Consider the following 14,777-nt stretch of genomic DNA (forward strand, 5'->3'; position numbering starts at 1 on the left):
GGCGAAATGGACACGAAAAGAGAGAGGAGGGAGGGAGTGGGCTGTCTCATTAGGGGGAGAGCAATTGGGAGTGTGTAGCAAGGTGTATATGGGTTTTTGTGTGAGACTGACTTGATTTGTAAACTTTCACTTAAAAAGCACAATGAAAATTATTAAAAAAAAAATCCTGCATATTCTTACTGGGCAGCAGTTTTTCTAGAAGAATAAAACTCCATCGTATACTCATTTCAATGACATACGTAAACTAATTTTTCACTATTGGATTAAGAAACAATTAAACAGATTACAAAATAATATTAAAAAATACTAGATGACTTGGATAACTCTGTAACCAAAGAAAACAAATCAGTAAATGAGAGAGATCTCAGTAACCCGCCTCGACCTTTTATCCTTCAGTTTGCTATGGTAACAAGTTGGAAATGAACACATTGGGCGGAGAAAAAAATCTGACCAAAGAGCACATCAGGATCTATATTTTCTTTTTCCATAATAAGAGTAAGTAGTTACTGTCCCCTGTTATGCTGACGGAAAACTCATTTAACAAACCACTTTTCAATTATGAGAGAATTCACAAATCCCTTGACAGCTCTATGAAGCTATTGCATAACATGTTTAATGACTTTTAAAATTTGCTCCCACTGCTTCGTGGTTAAGTGAGCTAAAGCTCTTTCCTCTAACTTGTTTTCTGTTCGATACAAGTATGCATTTCTCATTACCATGAACGTAATGGAGCAGGATTATGAGAAAGGATGGTTTCAGAAATGTATGCAACAGCTCAACTACTGTTTCAGATAACCTTCTCCCACCCTTGGAAGAAAAGCAGCCCCGCACACAGACATATGCAATAGTAAGCCAGCTTCTTAATTCACAATGAGAAATACAGCTGTCGCAGCCACTAGATGCCATGTTGTTAATTATAGCATTTACTCTCTGCAGGCAAATGTACCCTGGTGGCGTAGTTGTTAAGTGCTACAGCTTATAACCAAAAGGTCAGCAGTTCAGATCCGCTAGGCGCTCCTTGCAAACTCTGTGGGGCAGTTCTACCCTGTTTATAGGGTCGCGGTGAGTTGGAATTGACTCGATAGCAATGGGTACAGGTAAGCAAATGTACATAGAAAACCAATTACAGTTGTTGCTGTTGTTAGTTGCTGTCCAGTTGATTCCAACTCACGGCAACCTATGTATAACAGAAGAAAATGTTGCCTGGTCCTGCACCATCTTAGTACGTATGAGTTCATTGCATTTATCATGTGCAACCATTGCCAATATCCTTTTCCAAATTATTCCACCACCATTAACAGAAGCTCAGTGCCCCCTAAGCAATGACTCCGCCTTCCTCTCTCCCTCCCACCTCTGGTAACCACTAATATACTTTGATCTCTGTATATTTGCATGTTTCATATAAGTGAGATCATACAGTATTTGTGCTTTGTGACTGAAATGTCATTCAGGTTAATGTTTTCAAGGTTCATCCATGTGGTAGTATATCAGGACTTCATTTCTCTTTATGGCTGAGTAATATTCCATTGTATGTACCAAGAATATTTGTTTCTACTTTGGTATTATCACCCTTAGATAAAGAGGACATATGTGTGCTATTGTTTGCAGTAGTGAAACATTAAAAAGAACTGCATCTCCAATAGTAAGGGAAATGTCTATCCCAAGTGCACACTGCAACAGGTAGAAAGAACGAAGCAGAACTAGACTAGTCAGTAGAACTGACTAGAAAAACAAAAAGCATATTTCAGAACCATAGGTATTTAATCCTTGGATTTATTCTCTTTCAGTCTCATAGCTTTAAGAATTATCTTTATGTGGACAATTATTTATGTCTTCTACTTGGACCTCTTCCCTGCACCCAGACCCTACCCAGGATCTCCACTGGGAGGTCAAACAGGCATCTCAAACCTGACATGTCCGAAAGCAAACTCATGCTCTTGCTCCCTAACCTGCTCCACACGCCCTCTTCCCTGTCTCAGTTACCACTGCCCCTACATTTATTTGTTCGGACAAAAACAAACAAGCAAACAATTAAGCACACAAAAACAAAAACCTTGGTGGCTTTTTTCACCTTGTCTCTTACCTACATTGAATCAGCTGCAGATCCTGCTGTCTCTACGTGTATTTTGAATTAGATCAGTCCTCCCACCTCCATTGCTACCAAGAAAAAAAACCCAAACCAGTTGACTCTGACTTACGGTGACCCTGTGTGTTGCAGAGTAGAGCTTGCTCCATAGGGTTTTCATGGCTGTGACCTTTTGGAGGCAGATTGCCAGGTCTTTATTCTGAGGTGCTGCTGGGCAGATTCCAACTATCAGCCTTTTGGTTAGTAGTTGAGTGCTTCACTGTCTGTGCCAACCAGAGACTCTTCCATTGCTGTTACAAAGGTTCAGCCTCCATTGTCTCTTTCTGGAACACTGCATCCCTTTCTCTGTCCCTGCCCTGCCCTCTCCTTCTACTGTTGGCCTCAATACAGCAGTGACTCTGATGCTTTTAAACCTAACACGGATCATGTCGCTTTTCTGTTCAAAACCTTCAACTCCTCCTCCGTTCCCAGAAAAAGCAAAAAACGTTCCTGCAAGGCCTTATATGATTGACCTCTGTTGCCTTTCTGTCCCCTCTTCCACACCAATCTTCTGCTCCAGCCACAAGCTGGGTGCAGAGCTTTGCCCTGAGGGCTCCCTGAGATATTTGCATGGCTCGCGCCTTCACTTCCTTCAGGTGTTTGCTCAGGTGTCAGTTTCCAGCAAGGCCTATTTGGACATCCCTGTCTTTCTTATCTAGTGCTGCTATGTTCACTATGAGTTGGAATCCACTCGATGGTGACAGGTGTAACAGAAATACCACAAGTATTTAATGAAGAGAAATTTATTCTCACAGTGTAGTAGGCTGCAAGTCTGAATTTAGGGTGCCAACTCCAGGGGAAGGCTTTATCTGTCTGTCGGCTCTGGGGGAAGGTCCTTGTTATTTGTCTTCCCCTGATGGAGGAGCTTCTCAGCACAGGGAAACTGGGTCCAAAGGATGCACAATTCTCCTGGCTCTTGTTTCTTGGTGGTAGGAGGTCCCCATGTCTCTCTGTTCACTTCTCTCTTTTATATCTCAAAAGAGGTTTATCTAAGATACAACCTAATCTTATAGATTGAGTCCTCCCTCATTAACATAACTGCCTCTAATCCTGCTTCATTAACATCATAGAGGTGGGATTTACAACAGATAGGAAAATCACATCAGTTGACAAAATGGTGGACAATCACGCAATACTGGGAATCATGGCCTAGCCAAGATGACAGATATTTTGGGGGGACGCAATTCGATCTTTAACACTGTCAAAAGATCAGTGGTTCGAATCCACTAGCTGCCCTAGGATAAAGATTGGCGGTCTGCTTCTGTAAAGATTTTACAGCCTTGGGAACCCCATAGGGCGGTTTTACTCTGTCCTGTAGGGTTGCTAGGAAACCCTGGTAGCTTAGTGGCTAAGAGCTACGGCTGCTAACCAAAAGGTTGGCAGTTTGAACCCACCAGACGCTCCTTGGAAACCCTATGGGCCAGTTCTGCTCTGTCCTATAGGGTCACTATGAGTCAGAATCAACTCAATGGAAAGGGTTTGGGATTTTTTTGGTTTATATGGTTGCATGAGTCAAAATAGACTTCATGGCAACAGGTTTTTGGATCTGCAGTTTTTTTCCTCCACAGCCTTCTAACATAATTTGTAAAATTGATTTATTATATTTATTGTTGTTTTTTCCCATTGCAGTGAAAACTCCACAGGGCAGGGATTTTTGTCTGTTTTGTCCACTGAAGTGTCCCCAATGCCTAGAATAGAGCCTAACGCATAGTAACAACCAAATCCATTGGCGTCGAGTCAATTCTGACTCAACACATAGTAGGGACTCAATAAATATTTGTTAAATTAATGAATGTCTGACAAAATACTCTCTTATTTTTCATAATTATTTTAGATTGTGTTATAAAAATAACTAAAAAAAATTAACAATTTTCTAGTATAATACCACTTGCTAGGGCTTTTCCCCACTGTATATAAATTGCTCTTTGTTTTGCTGTTTTTACAGACCCTAAGCCACCAGCCTCTCCTCTCTGACTTCATCCTGTACGACGTTCTCCCTTGCTCACACTGTTCTGGCCACAGCCGCCTCATCGCTGTTCCTTCAACAATCAGGCATCTCCTCCTTCGGGCTCCTCACGATAGTGTTACCTCCACCCCAGTGCCCTTCCTCCAGGTACCCTCATCATGGGTTTCCTCACTCTTTCAAATCTTCACTCAACATCCTTTCCTTTTCACTGAGACCTTCCCCAGCTATCCAGTCTCAAAATGCAAGCTCTGTTTCTCAACTACCCCTAAGACTTTCCATCCCCCTTACTGGCTTTCTTTTTCTCCTTAGCATTCCCTTGCCGGCTGACATACCCTATAGTAGTATGTGTCCACGGACCTGCAGATTGGGTTACTCTTTTTCAGATTCCTGAATCTCAGGTTGTGCTCTTTTCCAGGAGCCCATAATTTACCATCTATCTGTTACACAGACCCATTTAAAAAAAAAAAAAAGTAACAAAACATTTTAACCATTTTTAAGTGTACAACTTAGTGACATTAACTACATTCTCCCTCTTGTGCAATAATTAGCACTCTCCGTTTCCACATTTTTCATCACCTTTAACAAAAACTCTGTACCCCTTCAGCAATACCCCCAAGCCCCCCTCCCACTCACTCCTGGTAACCACTAATGATCTTTGGTTTCTATGCAATTGCCCATATAAGTGGGATCGGATTAACACTTGTCCTTTTTTCTGTCTGACGTGTCATTCAGCCCAGTTTTGACTACCCCTTTTTCTATCTTTCATTCCCAAAACATTTCAATTGTCATTAAATCCCATCAATTATCCTTTCAAAAGGTCTCTGCAAACCATCTCCTCCTTTTTTGTTCCAGCTTTGGGTTACTACTGCCTAACAGGCCAAAGCGCAATGCATGACAAGTAATTCTGGGGTTGATATGACATATTCCAGACCCATGGCTCTCGGGCAGCTTGGCTTAATCCTGGGCGTACTTTAGTATCTAGAATGGCCAGGCTGCAGATCCTTTGGGTTGTGTACTGTAAATGTTTTCCCTCCTTGCCAAGGTCTTGAAAGAGAGAGAGAGGAGCAAGCAGTGATTGAAATTATACTCCCATCACCACCTGGGATGCTTCTGTTCTATGCTGTAGGTAACTGTGAAGCCCTGTGCTTCAATAGTGAGCCAAAGTAGGGCACACGTGAGGGCTTCTTGGGAAAAGTGAATTTACCCAGTACTTGAGCCTGAGTGGAGGAGGACACCAGATATAAGAGAGTCGAGCCAAAAGCCTCCTAGTTTGAGATCTGCCCAGACTCATAAGTGGATGATCTATATGGGGTCAACTACCCAAAATGATGATTTTGCTTCTAAAATAATTAACCTGTAACTCTTCTGTCTGTACGTTAGATGTGGAAGTTAGTATAAGATTGGTCCTAGCTTCGGAGAATAAGACTAGCAACTTCATATTTTTTAAAAAATACATATTTTTCTATTTTCACAAATGTGTACATTAAGTGGTGATCAAGGGGAAAATAAGAGAATCATTATTTTATTGATTGGCTAAAAAATTAAAATAGGTGCCATATTAAAAAAAAAAAAGAGGTGACCAGTCTCTTTTAAAAGTGGTATCAAGTCATGGAGGAACTATATAAAAAGGAGAAGTCCAGAACACATCTCTGTTTTACCCATCGCAGATGATCTGCTCTATCAGGAAATCATTTCTCCTGACCTGGATTCCTGCAGGCATTTTCACAGAATAAGCATCATTAGCTGGAGGCTTCCTTGTGCTCCAGCTTAGCGCAAGAGCTTGGCATATAACTGATCTCGGGCCTCAGAGAAAAAAGTTGAAGTGTTGAAGAGGTCAGGAAAAGCTATACACCATTTTATAGTGTTCCTGTCAGGTTTCTCCACCGTGTTTCAGTGGAACTTCTTGCCTAAAAACCTGCTGTTCCTCTTGTAAACCTTGGTGGGTCAAATCCCAGCTTGTAATAAAAAAAAAAAAAACCAAACCCAGTGCCGTCGAGTCGATTCTGACTCACAGCGACCCTATAGGACAGAGTAGAACTGCCCCATAGAGTTTCCAAGGAACACCTGGTGGATTTGAACTGCCAACCCTTTGGTTAACAGCCGTAGTGCTTAACCACTGCACCATCAGGGTTTCCCAGCTTGCAATACATCATGGCTAAGAATGGCTTTATAGGTATTGTGTGTGGAATGTCTGGTGAGTTACTAAGTTGATTGTTCTGAGCCTAAAAAATGAAATAGACAACCCGTTGGACCTAACCAAAGGGATAGCAGCAGAGTTAAATTTCAAGGTGTTTTTTTTAAGCTTATATGGAGTCCCTGGGTGGCGTAGTTAAGCACTCGGCTACTAACCCAAAGGTGAAATACACCCAGAAGTGCTGTGGAAGAAAGCCCCAGGCTCCAAAACAATAGTTTTTTTTTTTTAATTTTCGGTCTTGGCTTTTTTTTTTTTAAGTTCATGTAATGTGGAAGACCCTCTTTAAGAAAAGGAAACAGTATTAGATCAGAAAATAGATCTTTGTTATATCGAGAAAAGAAATCATGATACTTTTTGGGGGGCTCAGAGATTCAAGTGCTTTCTTCCGCAATATCTTTAGACAAACTCTTTGATTACTGTTGGAGGAAGCTAGGGAACCAATTCATTATCTTGAAAACTGGCAAAGGGAAAGAAGTAAGCACGTATTTTGCCTTTGGGTATAAACTGTACCTCAGGGTAATCAAAGAGACAATGATGGGAACTTTATACAAGTATTCCAGCAGGTAAATGAAGAAGGCATGATAGGATATCAGCATTTTGGAACTCCAGAATCCAGTCAGTGATCATCAATGGCTGTTAACATTACAAAAAGTGAAACCACCAGACAATATGTGCTCCCTGATGGAAGTAAAGGACACCTCCTAGAAGTCACCTTGTCAAATAAATCAAATCTGAATCCTATCAACTCTCTAGACCTAACTGCAAGGTGGCAGGAAACACAGAGGAGAGAGGAACATGTTAAGTGACACCATGGGGATACAATAAAAAATTCAGACTGTGGAAAACTGTTTTCTTTAAAAAGCATTGCAAATGAAAAAGTGGAGGGACAATTTCACAGATTAAAAGAGATTGAAGAAGCATAGTTACCTATTTTAATATATGTACCTGATTTAAATAAATTATAAAAAAACATTTATTAGACAATTGGGGACATTTGGATGTTGGTTAAATGTATAATGATAGTAAAGACCTATTTATTAACCACTTTAGGTCTAATAACACTCCTTATATTTTAAAGATACAATTGAACTACTTACAGATGAGATAATGATATCTGGGGTTCCCTTCAAAACAATCCAATGTGTGTGAGAATATGCGAGGGGATACAGATTAAATAAGGCTGGCTGTAAGTTGGTAATTGTTAAAGCTGAGTTATGGGCATGGGAGGATTTATTATTGTATTTTGTACTTTTATATGTATTTTTTAAAAATTCCATAGTAACAAATTTTTAGAATATGTGAATAAATTATCTAAAATTTAGTTGTATTTTAGCACAAGGCCCCTTCAGTAACAAAAGTTCTAAGAAAGTTTTCAGTTATTACTATTTATACTAATATCACAAGAATTATACACCTATAGTAGTTAGAGGTTTGTATTCTTACAATAGCATTAATGCTTATCTGTATCCTTCTCATACTGAAGGAGAATTTTGTTGTGTGTGAACTGTTTAGATTCTGTGGACATTTCCTCAAATATAAATTGAATGAGTTCAACATAGATAGTTCTAGTGGATTCTCCAAAGTATATGTCCAATGGTAAGATAACCAAATATAACCCAAGTGGCCAAGATCGCCTGGTTTCCATGTACCCAGAGCATCATGGTTATAACAGAGATTGAACACACAAACGGACAGTGATCAGACCGTATGTGACAACAGGACTCTGTAGCAATCAGCCCAGAACAGTGAGTACTAGGTCAATGACTGACAACTTTTAATTCTTGCTCCCCTATTCTATTTTCTCCCTGCTTCCAACTGAGAAAAACCAGAGAAAGTCAAATGTGCTCCCCTAACCAGTCATATGGGAGGCATTGGTGGTTCAGTGGTAGGATTCTCACCTCTCATGTTGGAGACCAGGGTTTGATTCCAGCCCAGTGCACCTCATGTGCAGCTACAACCCATCTGTCAGTGGATGCTTGCATGCTGCTATGATGCTGAACAGGTTTCAGTGGAGCTCCTAGACTAAAATGGACTAGGAAGAAAGGCCTGACAATCTACTTCCAAAAATTAGCCAGTGAAAACTCTGTGGGTCACAGTGGTCCTGTCTGCAACTGATCATGGGGATGGCGCAGGACCAGTCAGTATTTAGTTCCCTCGTGTGTGGGGTCACCATGAGTTGGGGTTAGCTGGTAGCAGCTAACAACAGCAACGACCAATCACATAGGATACCCCACTTCTAGTTGGCTTGCCTCCAGCTTCCTCATGCCAACAACCTCCCATCAGAGCATACCTGAATCTTGCCTTTTCTTTACTAAAGAGCTTTCTCACTCCCCTGCCTTCCTTTGAGCCTCTGCCAAATGCAAGTGACAAATAGCCTCTGTTCTTATTGGGGTGGCCTTCGTTGATTTCCACAGCTGCGAACTGAATTTTAAGAAAATTGTTCCACAAGCACTATTATTTACATTTGGGAGACTTATAGGAGAGAGATATTTTTAAAAGGATTTTTAAAAAACATAAAATTATGTTATTGACAGTAGCAAGTCAGACTTAATTCTATTTCAGACTGAGTAGATGGTAGTTTTATCTCAATTTGCCCACCTACTAATGATAGTGAGGATTAGCATTCCTGGATTGATGGGATTACTGTGGGTTAAGAAAAGTATCCCATCCAATTATTTGATTTATGGGTACATTATTTATTTATATCCTGCCTTCTTCCCAGAAGGGATTCAATCAGTTTATAAATGTACCTTTTAAGTAGGTGAAGAAATCAAGAGGAAGGAATGGTAAAATAATAAAATAAGTTGAAGCTGAGCAAGATTCATACCCTAAACACTGGTTAGAACACTGGTAAGAATGATCACAGTAATGATAATGATCATGGTAATTTATAGAGTGCTTACTGTCTGCCACAGTCTCTGTTAAGTGCTTGACATCCAACACCATGTTCATCACAACATATCTAGGAGGATTTCATTTTGAGATATTTGGGTCCTTGTCAAGAGGACACCAATTTCATGTAGTGAATTCAGTCCCCAGGAACATTTGTACAATAAAAGAAATACTTAGCTTTTCAGAGTTCCTTGTTAGAACGCTCCTCAACACAGGTCGATGGCATAACATCACTGAAGGGGACAAAGCTATGTGTCTGTATTTGCTCTTCTCTAAAGTGCAGGAGCCCTGGTGGCATAGTGGTGAAGAGCCTGGCTGCTAACCAAAAGGTCAGCAGTTCAAATCCACCAGCCTCTCCTTGGAGACTCTATGGGGCAGTTCTACTCTGTCCTATAAGGTCGCTATGAGTCAGAATTGACTCCACAGCGATGGGTTTGGGTTTTGGGTTTGCTGAAGTGCAGGCTGAGATACAATGTGGAGTATCAGCAGAATGGAAATCTCCAGTATTTCAGAAAATTCTCTGAATACATTCCATGTCTCTGCGACAACCTTTGGATAAGTGTTGGGCTGCAGTGCATTGGAGGCCAGGGCCAAGAGAGCAGATGTTGTGTGTTGCCAATTGGCGCAGACCTGCGGGTTTGAAGGTCATTCCACCAGGAGCTATGACTGACGCCCTCTCATTTGATGTAGACACAGACCAGAAGGGTAGATCACCCTGTCTCCCAGAGGTCTCCAATGGAGAAACACAGGCAAGGCCATATTTTTCTTAGGAAAAATTCTGGGTCTGTTTCAGCAAGTGGAGAAATGAAGCATCATAGTTCTATGACATAAGAAAAGGTCGAATAATTTTAGTCTGGCAAATTTTAAACTGGATGTTACCAAACATCTCCCGTCCCTATTTAAAAAAATGAAGAATATAGATATATATCACTGGGTCACGCTCGGCTGCTAACCAAAAGGTTGTAGGTTTGAGTCCACCAGGAGGCACTTTGAAAGAAAGGCCTGGCAATCTACTTTTGAAAAATCACCCATTCAAAATTCTATAGATTAAACCAAACAGTAGTTTAGTTTAACTAGTAAAAAAGGTCTGCCTTGAACATTACACTCTTTTAAGAACTATCTATATGGGGTCAAACTGACAATAGCAACTCAAAAGATGAGATAGGAACCTTAGGGGGCAGTGAGTTTAAGTTAATGTAAAAAAAAAATTTTTTTTTTTTGGAGGAACAACTCAGTAAAGAAGAGAACGGTTGCACAAATCAAAGAATGTAATCAATGTCACTGAATTGTACATGTAGAAACTGTTGAATTGGTGTATGTTTTGCTGTGTATATTTTCTACGACAACAAAATAAATGATTTAGGATAAAAGTATATAGCTATATATCTCTGGGTGGCACTCAGTTGGTAACCAAAAGGTTGTAGGTTTGAGTCTACCCTGCAGCACCTCAGAAGAAAGGCCTGGCTATCTATGTTTGAAAAATCATCCATTGAAAATCCCATGGATTAAACCATAAACCAAAAATATCCCCTGAACTCTTCTTGAAACCAAACAGTGGTTTAGCTTAACTAGTAAGGAATGTCAGCATTGAGCACTGTGCTCTTTTAAGATCTGTGTATGTGGGATCAGATTGACAGCAGGAATTCAAAAGATTAGATAGGAAACTTAGGGGGCAGCGAGTTTATGTTCATGAGGGAGGACTAACTCGGAAAAGAGGGTGAGAGTGGTTGCAGAACTCAAAGAGTTTAATCAGTGTCACTGAGCTGTACATGTAGAAATTGTTGAATTGGTGTATGCTGTTCTCATCGACAACAACAACAAAAATAAATTATTAAAAAAAGAAAACACTGTGGAGCACCGGTCTACTCGGACATGTATGGTATTGGCATGAATAGGAATTGACTCCATGGCAACTGGTGGTTGGTTTTAGTCAGAACTTCTGACTCAAATATCTCTTGTCTGGACCAGACAGAACCTTCATGGACTAATTAATTTCAAAGTATGACCCCAGGTCAGTGATTTCCAATTTTTTTGACAATATACCGTTACGCAGTAAAGAACATTTTGACAAGCACTCTCAATATATTTATATTTTTTAGTTTAGAAATTATATTGTTATTCCATGATCATTTATTATACACAATATAAAATATGCAAAAATTAAAAATTAATTGATGAGGTAAACACAAATATGAATAAAGTATTTTCATTTTCTTCACCCCAGGAAATTATCTTTTGCACCCTGTGAGTTCAAAGGATCCCACTTTGGAGACCACTGGCTTTTTTTTAATTGAGGTGAAATTCACATAACATAAACTTACCATTTTAAAGTGAACAATTCAGTATTTAGTACATTTACATTGTTGAGCTACCACCACCTCTATCTAGATCCCAAACATTTTGCACATCGCAAAGAAAATCCTGTACTTATTCAGCAGTCACTCCGTATTCCTCACTCCCTCCAGTTCTTGGTAACCACCAATCTGCTGCCTGCCTCTATGGATTTACCTATTCTAGACATTTCGTACATTAGAATAATATAACAACTGACCTTTTGTGTCTGGCTTCTTTCATGCAGCGTAATGTTTTCAAGCTTCATCCACATTGTCACGTGTATCAGAACTTCATTCCTTTTTCTGGCTGTATAATATTCCACTGTATGTATATACCACATTTGGTTTATGCATTCACCCACTGGTGGACATTTGGATGGTTTCCACCTTTTGCCTGCTGCAAATAGTGCTGCAGTGAACATTCATGTACAAGTATCTGTTGGAGTACCTGTTTTCAATTCTTTTGTGTACATGCCTAGGAGTAGAATTGCTGGGTCATATGGTAATTCTGCTGCAATCCATAAGGTTTTCACTGGCTAATACTTTTCAGAAGTAGACTGCCGGGTCCTTCTTCCTAGTCTTAGTCTGGAAGATCAGCTGAAACCTGTCCTCCATGGGTGACCCTGCTGGTATCTGAATACCAGTGGCATAGTTTCCAGCATCACAGCAACACGCAAGCCCCCACAGTATGACAAATTGTCAGACACGTGAATATACCATGGACTGCCAGAAGAACAAATAAATCTGTCTTGGAAGAGGTACAACCAGAATGCTCCTTAGAAGCAAGTTTGGCGAGACTGTGTCTTACATACTTTGGACATGTTGTCAGGAGGGATCAATCTCTAGAGAAGGACATCGTGGTTGGCAGAGTACAGGGTCAGTGGAAAAGAGGAAGACTCTCAACAAGGTGGATTGACACAGTGGCTGCAACAATGGGCTCAAGCATAACAACGATTGTGAGAATGGCGCAGGACCGGGCAGTGGGCAGTGTTTCGTTCTGTTGTGCATAGGGTCGCTATGAGTTGGAAGTGACTCGACAGCACCTAAGAACAACAACATGGTAATTCCGGAAACCCTGGTGGCGTAGTGGTTACATGCTACAGCTGCTAACCAAAAGGTCGGCAGTTCAAGTCTACCAGGCGCTCCTTGGAAACTATGGGGCGGTTCTACTCTGTCCTGTAGGGTCACTATGAGTTGGAATCGACTTGCTGGCAGTGGGAGCGGGGTATGGTAGTTCCATGTTTAACCTTTTGAAGAACCACCGTGGCTGCACCATTTATCGTTCCCACCAGCAATGTACCAGGGTTCCAATTTCTCCACATCTTCACCCAACACTAATTATAATCTGCCTTGTTTATTGTAGCCATACTAGTGAGCGGGAAGTGGCATCTCATTGTGGTTTTGATTTGCATTGCCCTTTCTGATGGTGCAGTGGTTAAGGGCTTGGCTTTGAGCCACAAGGTTGGCAGTTTGAATCCACCAGCTGCTCCTTGGAAACCCTATGGGGCAGTTCTACTCTGTCCTATCGGGTCACTATGAGTTGGAAATCGACTAGGCGGCGATGGGTTAATGACTAATGATGTTTTTCATGTGTTCACTGGCCACTTGTATATCCTCCTTGGTTAAATGTCTCAAGTCCTTTGCCCATTTTTTGACTGGGTTGTTTGCCTTTTTGTTAATGAACCACCGTACCTTTTCATTTCTGTTACAGTGATGACTGGCATTTTTAATGATGATCCAGAAAGACACATAGAAAGAATATAATACGTTCACTATAGTTCTGACATTGTCAGATCCTAATCATTTTCAATATTTGAAAATTGATAATCCAGGTATGATGAACATATATTAATGAGGCTATTTGATAGATCAGAACACCTCATTCTTCAGCCTACCTCACTGAGTAACAGAGTTTGTTATGTAAATATCATGAAGGATTTGCATAGAGTAGTTTTGCATAGCTTTTTTTTTTTGGCTGCACCTTATAACAACTAAAGCAATTTAAGCTGCTTATAAAGGTTATTGATCCCAGCTTGAGGTTTTCCAGAGGCCTGGCGGCACAGTGGTAAGAGCTTGACTGCTAACCAAAAGATAAGGAGTTCGAATACACTAGCCGCTTCTTGGAAGCACTACAGAGCAGTTCTGCTCTGTCCTATGGGGTCGCTATGAGTCAGAATCGATTCAGTGGTGATGGGTTTGGTTTGGTCTGAGATTTTCCATCCTTGATTAAGTGTCTATAATAATAACTGTAAAAATAATTGTAAAAAATTGGTTGTTGTCTGATGCAATGCTAGATGTCTTTTTGTAATGCTGAGTTATTATTACGTACTTGTACTTGACCAAAAATATTGACTCCAATGGCCAAATTTCAAAGTTGTACTCTCATTTATAGTTGTATTTTTAATTTCTAGGTAACATATTAACAGACCAAGTAAAGGATCATATTAGCCTTTAGGGAAAGGGTAAGGAATAATGAATGGCGTTAAGCCCAAATAAGAAAGTACAACAAAGTAAAAACCCTTTTTATTTTGAGCCATCCAATTTACTTGTAAATTTGTACAATGCTGGGACCTCTTGACTTTGGAGATCATTGGCTATCATCTACCCTATAGTCAATTACAAACATGATGAACAATGAGTTTTATTGGGCAAGAAACAAAGACAACTGTCATGGCCTTCATTTCCAACTCTAAAGGCCACTGTATCTTAACTTAGCCAAATGGCCAGATGGGAAATGATTGCATTTTAGGCTAATAAAAGCAGTGGTAAAATCTTTTGTTTTAGCTAAATCTTTAGAGATGAAGTAACGATCCCTATTGGAAGGAAGCCATATGGTGCTTTTAGATCTGTCCACCTATGATTATGCAGTTTGGACCCTGGGGTGCTTTTTTATCCTTCATGCACTTACGGCTTAGCTGATGACATTTGGGTTTTTAGGAGCTCTTGATCTGTACAATGGGAGAATTATTTGTGCTGTATTTTTAACTTCTGAAAGTTCTGTTTAGGTGCATAAATTATATAGAATGAGAATATGTTATTTGTTGATTTAAGAAAACTTATATTTTGCATTCTGCTCTTCAGAAGAGAATGGCAAGGCATTATTTCTGATTTCTCTCACTTCTGATCTCTCTTTGTCTGTATGCATATAAGTTGTTGTTGGTAATTGCTGTCGAGTCGATTCTAATTTATGGTGGCCCATGTGCACAGAGTAGAACTGCTCCATGGCGTTTTTAAGACTGTGACCTTTTGGAACAAATTGCAGGGCCT

Source organism: Elephas maximus, chromosome 15 (assembly GCF_024166365.1).
Source record: "Elephas maximus indicus isolate mEleMax1 chromosome 15, mEleMax1 primary haplotype, whole genome shotgun sequence".
Classification (NCBI taxonomy): Eukaryota; Metazoa; Chordata; class Mammalia; order Proboscidea; family Elephantidae; genus Elephas; species Elephas maximus.